This window comes from Alligator sinensis, unplaced genomic scaffold, assembly GCF_000455745.1.
Source record: "Alligator sinensis unplaced genomic scaffold, ASM45574v1 scaffold467_2, whole genome shotgun sequence".
NCBI lineage: Eukaryota > Metazoa > Chordata > Crocodylia > Alligatoridae > Alligator > Alligator sinensis.
The window spans coordinates 1978200-1985325 of NW_005842129.1; the positions used below are offsets into that span (position 1 = coordinate 1978200).

At 51.5% G+C, this 7126-nt stretch overlaps 1 protein-coding gene across 6 annotated transcripts in view; it reads left to right on the plus strand.

Annotated features, from left to right (window-relative positions):
• Positions 1 to 7001: 7001 nt before the first annotated feature.
• IP6K1 (inositol hexakisphosphate kinase 1) overlaps positions 7002 to 7126 on the plus strand; it is a 96824-nt gene continuing 96699 nt past the window's right edge. For all 6 annotated transcript variants that reach the window (XM_025205782.1, XM_025205783.1, XM_025205781.1 and 3 more), the window contains exon 1: positions 7002 to 7049. The gene's annotated coding sequence lies outside the window, so the exon portion shown is untranslated. The remainder of the gene's footprint in view (positions 7050 to 7126) is intronic.

Consider the following 7126-nt stretch of genomic DNA (forward strand, 5'->3'; position numbering starts at 1 on the left):
CCAAAATTCAAACATTGCTATTTGTCCACTTAACACAGAGCCTGAGTTAGCACTGCAGTGCTAAGCACTGTTCAGACACGTGATGCGCCCCCACCTCCATGCCCCGAGAAGCTTACAGTCATAGGTCTGCTGATTTATTTGATATAGTTCCAGATCAGTATATTTATGCATGTACTCATTTAGCATATTTCATAGACATCAGGGCTGGAAGGGACCTCGGAAGATCATTGAGTCCAGCCCCCCGCCCAAAGGGCAGGAAGTCAGCTGGGGTCATAGGATCCCAGCAAGATAAGCATCCAGTTTCATCTTGAAGGTGTTCAATGAAGGCGCTTGAACCACCTCCGGTGGCAGGCTGTTCCAGACCTTGGGGGCTCGGACAGTAAAGAAGTTCTTCCTTATGTCCAGCCTGAAATGATCTTGAAGTAGTGGAATGAGTGACACCCCTAAAATCACGAGCTGGTTTCAAAAGTTTGGAAGTTTTGAGTAATGGAAAAATGTTCCTGTTAAGGCTTTGTTCTACAGGGGAGATGGGGGGAAGCTGATTGCTTAGAAAATTGATGGAAATTCTTGGGGTTTGCAGAATAAAGAATCTTCTCCTGCCTCCAAACCAGAAAGTTTGAGAAATGTTTCTGAACGTTGAAGAAAAGAGCAAGTTCTATGAACTAACATTTAAGAACAAATTTGGAAGGAACATGAAATCCTGAAGCAGAGATGAGAAGAAGACAGTAAGTTTTGTACTATGCAGAGTTCTGAGGGGGAAAAAAGAGGATGTGAATTATTATATACAGTGAAGAAACGCCCAAGCTGAACATTGATCAAATCATAAAGGAACGGTTAGAGATTGAAAAGAGAAGGAAAGCATGCAAGGTTCATCCATGATCGTTGACTTGGACTACGAGAGCTGTGTTGATGAAAGATCATTGTCTGTCTTTATGTATATTTTAGAGGATTGGCTTCAGCTTTTACTATTTAATAAGTTGGATTTGTCAATAAATATAAGTTAAACATATCAAATAAAAGTAATATAGTCTAATACAAAGGGAAGCCAAAAGGAATCAGATATTGGCTACTGATAATTTTCTTAAAATGTATTATACACACACACACACACACACACACACACACACACACACACAATCCAATTGTATTAATTTCTGCAGTGCAAGCCATAGCTGGTGAAGCTGTATTTAGCAGTGAGGAAAAGGCAGAACTATTGGTAGCTCCTTTTGCGGTGTGTTTACTGGAACCAGGAAGAAGGATGTATCCATCCTGTACATTGTTGAGGATGGAAAAGCAAGCTGAGAGCATGCAACAAAGGAGAATGTGAAATATCTGCTAAGATGCAAATGTTTGAGTCAGGAGGCCAAGAGCAAGACAACAGAGGGTCTGAAAGGACGTGGCTGAGAGGTTCTCAGTAAGACACTTGTGTCAATGTTTCCTAAGTCTTGAAAACTTGGAGAAATGTCCTGGTCATGACAGGTCTTCAGTCTTCAAGAAGGGTCAGAAGGATGGCATTGGGAACTATAAATCCGTAGCTTAAGAGCCATGCTGTGTAAGCTGGAAGAGGTGGTTCAGGAGTATCAATATCCTGAGGATTAAAGACTTTAACTAAACTCATTGAACTTGCCAAGGGTGAGCAAAATACATCCTGTGGGCCAGATCCGACACATGAAGTGACTTTGTCTAGCCTGCTGCGGGTCCTTCAGTGTCACTTGGTCCAGGCACCATCTGCCACGTGGCATGTCCCACCCTGCTGGGCATGTACCATGTCCCACACTCTTGGGATTAAGGCAGCTCCATGGGTGGACTCCATTCCCCAGCAGTGGCAGCTCCTTCTGGCTGCCACCACCACTGGCGCCAGTCCCATGGAAAACAGACAGGAGCCACACAAGCAGGGCACAGCCTAGCCCTTCCATGTTGGGGGTCTGGGTCCCTCCAAAATGCTCTCTGAACACAGCCTTAACGGGAACATTTTTCCATTACTCAAAACTTCCAAACTTTTGAAACCAGCTCGTGATGACGAGGTCGAATGGTCACAAACTACTTCAAGATCATTTCAGGCTGGACATAAGGAAGAACTTCTTTACTGTCCGAGCCCCCAAGGTCTGGAACAGCCTGCCACCGGAGGTGGTTCAAGCGCCTTCATTGAACACCTTCAAGATGAAACTGGATGCTTATCTTGCTGGGATCCTATGACCCCAGCCGACTTCCTGCCCTTTGGGCTGAAACTGGATGCTTATCTTGCTGGGATCCTGTGACCCCAGCTGACTTCCTGCCCTTTGGGCAGGGGGCTGGACTCGATGATCTTCCGAGGTCCCTTCCAGCCCTGATGTCTATGAAATCTATGAAATCTTGTGCTGTAAGCTTGATGAGAGGAAGCAGGTTAGCAGGGAAAAAGGAACCTTTTGGGACCAAGGAGCATCAAACAGGCCAGCTTACAGGGGAGTTTGCTAAGGAAGGTCTGCTTGGAATGAGGGTCAGAAAGAAAGAGGTGTGCTGCTTGCCAGGAGCTTAGATCTGAGATGTTATGGAAGGATTACTGAGACTCATTCAGCCCTCTGACTACTATCCTAAGCTGCTCATCCATATGGGCACCAGTGATACTGCCAGAGGTGACCCTGAGCAGATCAAAAATGACTACAGGGTTCTGGGTGCAAGGGTGAAGGGCACAGGGGCTCAGGTGGTGTTCTCCATCCTTCTAGTCAAGGGAAAGGGCCTGGGCAGGAGCAGATGTATCCTGCAGATCAACGCATGGCTGCACAGATGGTATTGCCAGAAGGGCCTTGGCTTCTTTGACCACTAGATGTCCTTCCAGGAAGAAGGATTGCTAGGAAGAGATGGATAAAATGAGGAAAGAGCATCTTCGCAGACAGGCCGGTAAGCTAGTGATGAGGGCTTTAAACTAGGCTTGCTGAGGAATGAAGACCAAAGCCCTGAGGTAAGTGGGAAAGTGGGTGACCTGGAGAAGCACAAGCAGAAGGGGGCAACAGGGGAGGCCTTCTTATTCTTCCTGAGAAAGTAGGGCCATCAGCTAGTTACCTCAGCTGCCTGTAGATGAATACATGGGGTCTGAGAAACAAGCAGGAAGATTTGGAAGAACTTGCACAGTGACAGAGTTATGACATGACTGGAAAAGCAGAGACTTGGTGGGACAGCTCACATGACTGGAGTACTGCCACAGATGATTACCAACTGTTTAGTTAAGGACAGGCAAGGGAGAAGAGGTGGAGGGGTTGCACTGTGTGTAAAACAGTTGTATGATCACTCGGAACTCGAGTATGAAACAGCAGAGAGGCCTGTTGAAAGTCTCTGAGTCAGAGGGGACAGAAACAAAGGTGATGTTGTAATGGGTGTCTGCTATAGACCACCAGACCAGGAGGACGTGGTAGATGAGGCTTTCTTCAAACAGCTAGTAGAAGTTTCCTGATCACAGGCCTTGATTTTCATGGGGGACTTCAATCACCCTGAGATCTGCTGAGAGGTCAATACAGCAGCACACAGGCAATCCAGGAAGTTTTGGAGAGTGTTGGGGACAACTACATGGTGCAAGTGTTGAAGAAGTCAATTAGGGGCCATGCTTTTCTTGACCTGCTGCTCACAAACAGGGAAGAATTAGTGGGGAATGTAGTAATAGATGGCAACTTGGGCAGCAGCAACCATGAGATGATTGAGTTGAGGATCCTGAGCCTAGGCAGCAGAAGTGGGGAGGGCTAATGGGGCTTAGCCCCCCCAAACATGGGGGCAGTGGTAGGGCCGCAAGGCAGCCTGGCTGAGGGCTTCTGGCAGCTGCAGCAGGGTTGGGGAGGAGGGCACACATGCAGTGGTGAGAGAGGGAGTGGGGCTGGGACTGGGGCAGTTGCTGCCCAGCTGTGTGGGACAGAGCCGCAAGTGGCTCGTCGGGGGTGCGCGGCTTCTGCTGCTACGCGCACCCAGGAGGGCATGGGGGGCATGTGTCCCCAGAGTCCTGGCCCCAGCCCACAGCAGCAGCCTCCCCCGTCCCACATGCAGATCTGGGGCACATGCCCCCCAGGCCCTCCCAGGGTGTGCACAGCAGCAGGAGCCGCCACCCACTCCCTGTACCAGGGGGCCCCCTCGGACAAGCCACTTGCAGCTCTGTCCTGCACACCGTCCAGGCTTTGCAGGGCCTGCCTCAGCCCCACTCCCTCCATCACTGCTCTATCTGACCCCCTCCCCCAGCCCTTTCCCCTCCCCCTGCCCCTTCCCCCACAGACTTACCTGCTGGGGGGCATGCGTGTGCTCAGCCTCCCAAATAATTTTTTCTCCCTCCACCTATGATCCTGAGGAAAGGAAGGAAGGAGAGCAGCAGAGTAAGGACCCTGGACTTCACAAAAGCAGGCACTCGGGGCAAAGCCTGCAGCAGCAGCCTGCCCTGAGGCAGTGGAAGTGCTTAAGTACCTCCAGGGTCTATTTCTCAATGGTAATTTGGGGAGCCACATTCATGGCCTGTGGCAGGCTGACAGAGTACTTTAGTCTTCTTGATGTTGAAAGAGGGGCCAAAGTTCGATAGGCTTCCCCAAAAAGGTCCAGTGCAGTCTAGAGATGTTCCTCAGTGTGCACAAGGATGCCACAGTTGTTGGTCTATTGAAGGTCAAGGATGGTTGTTTTTAGTACTTAGGTTTTCTTCTGAAAATGTGGCAGATACCACCATCGAGTTCATCCCCCAACACCCTGAAAGGGGATCCCTCACTAACCCTCTTACCCTTGAAGAAGTCTGGTATGCCATCAAAGAAACCAAGAACAACAAAGCTACTGGACTGGATGGCATACTGCTGGCATCTACAAGGCTGGCAGTGAGGAACTGGTACTGAGATTCCACAAATGTATTGTATGAATTTGGAACAATGAAGAGATTCCTGGGAACCTGAGGAATGTCAGCATCATGATTATCTTCAAGAAAGAAGATAAGTCTGTGTATGCGGGACGTATAAAGGTATTGCCTCCTTTCCACAGCAGGGGAAATCCTTGCCCTCATTCTCCTGAACAATATTCTGCTTCTTGCTAAGGAAGTCCTGCCAGTGTCTCAGTGTGGTTTTAGACTGGGGTGGGCAAAATGATGGATCCAGCTAGCAGCTGGACTCCATTTCCCAGAAGCCCCTGCCCACATTGCTGTGGCTGCTTTCCATGGAGACCCCAGAAGTGGTGGAGCCATGATAATGTGGGGCCAAGATTTACATGGAGACCAGCCCCAGTAGTGCTGGCAGGGTGCGCAGCTGGGTGGGGAGCTGCTCTGCAGCCAGGGCTGGGATCTTGCAGTGGTGACAGTGTGGTCCAGAGCCAGGGCAGAGCTGCGATCCATTGCCTGCAAGCCCCTGCAGCGGGCAGAGGACTGCAGCTGTGCCCCAGCTCCGCACCATGTTGTCACTGCCTCAGGATCCTGGCCCTAGATCAGTTCCCCACCCTGCCACCAGTGCTGCTTGGGCTAGTCTCCATGGAAACCCTGGCCCCCCTGCTGTCACAGCTCTGCCACTCCTGGGGTCTCCACGGAAACTGGCTGCAGTGCAGGCAGGGGCTACTGGGAAATGGAGTTTGCTACAGGCCAGACTTTGCCTGCCGCTGTTTTAGACCATCCCATGGGAAAACTGACATGATCTTTTTTGCCCATCAGGTCCAAGAAAAGTGTCAGGAACAGCACCAGGACCTGTATATGGCCTTCGTTGACTTCACTCAGGCTTTTGATTTCATCAATCGCAAAGCCTTGTGAAAAGTGCTGGCTAGATTTGATGTCCTAAAATGTACATCAAGGTACTGACATCATAGGTTAATAAAAAGTGATCTGGAAGGGGACACCAAGCAGCACACACTGCTCCCTGAATGTGTCAAGGGAGCCCATGGCCACCAGCTAATGAAACTGCTTGGAGACGTGAATGGAGTAACCTGAAGACAGCCCCACATTCATCTGGGTTCTCCCCAGCTAGAGCCTCCTTCCTGATCTTATAGATGGCCAGCTTGGCCAGAGCCTGGAGGAGGTTGATCAAGAGGTTTTGTGGCTTGGTGCTGCCAGATGGGGAGTACATAACAAAAAAGGTGCAGGGAGTAGTGCAGCCAGAGCCTCAGCAGGTGGTTCTGGAAGAGGGGCTGCAACCTGGCGCACTCGAGGTAGGCACTGTTGGAGATTGGACACTGGGCTAGATGGACCATTGCTCTGACTCAATATGACACTTCTTATGTTTTTATAAATTATGCAACTCTCACAGAACTTTCTGGCTTCGTTCTCCACTTTAAAGCTCTTAGGCCAGACTTGATCTTGGAGGCCCATTTGCCAGGTACTTCGGTGTCTGTTCTTCCAGAGGAGTGGTTCAGTCAAGTGGTATGGCCAGAGAGCAGGGCTCTGCAGCAGCACTGTAGGGCTGATCCCCAGAGAGGGTCTGGTTCACTCCAGTCCTCACAGCAGGATCAGAGAAACAGCCTCTGCAGAGAGGTCAGGGAGCAGGACTGGCTCACTCCAGTCCCCAGGGCAGCGTCGGGAGATAGGACCTCGGAAAAGGGTGAGGGCGCGACTCCGCTTACCAGGGCTCTAAGGGGAGAGGCAAGGTAGAGACGCGCCTTGCAGACGAACTGAATCGGTGATGCGAAAGCGTCCCTGAGCAGAGCTCCCTGCACTGCTCTCGCTCGCGAAGGCTGGTGCATTCCCGCCCCGCTCTGCTGGGTCCGTCCCGGCCCTGCCCTGCCTCACTGCAGACTCACCGGCAAACTAGGCGGTCACGTCTCCCGGGCTCCCACGTTGTGCCATGATTGGCCGGCTCCTGATGGCGGTGGCCAATGGGCAGTCGCAGCTTGCGGGTGTTTTCGCGCATCTCGTGTGCTTAAGAGTGTGTCAAAATTCCAGGGGCGGGGGCGAGGCTTCCCTGTCGCTGAATGACAGCTGTCAGAGCCTATCAGAACTCAGATTGTGCGCTTGGCGGGCGGGGTTCGCGCTGCGTGTGATGCTACTCGCGGGGAGGCGGGCTTTGGCCGGCGCGGTTGCTATGACGGCAGGCGGTTGAGTCTCCGCCTTCTCGGGGGCCGCCATCTTGTTGTTGATTCGGACGGTACGGAGCGGGTGGCCGGGGCCGCCGGAGCCGGGGGATCCCAGCGTCAACTCGGCTCCGGCCGGGCAGGGGGAGCG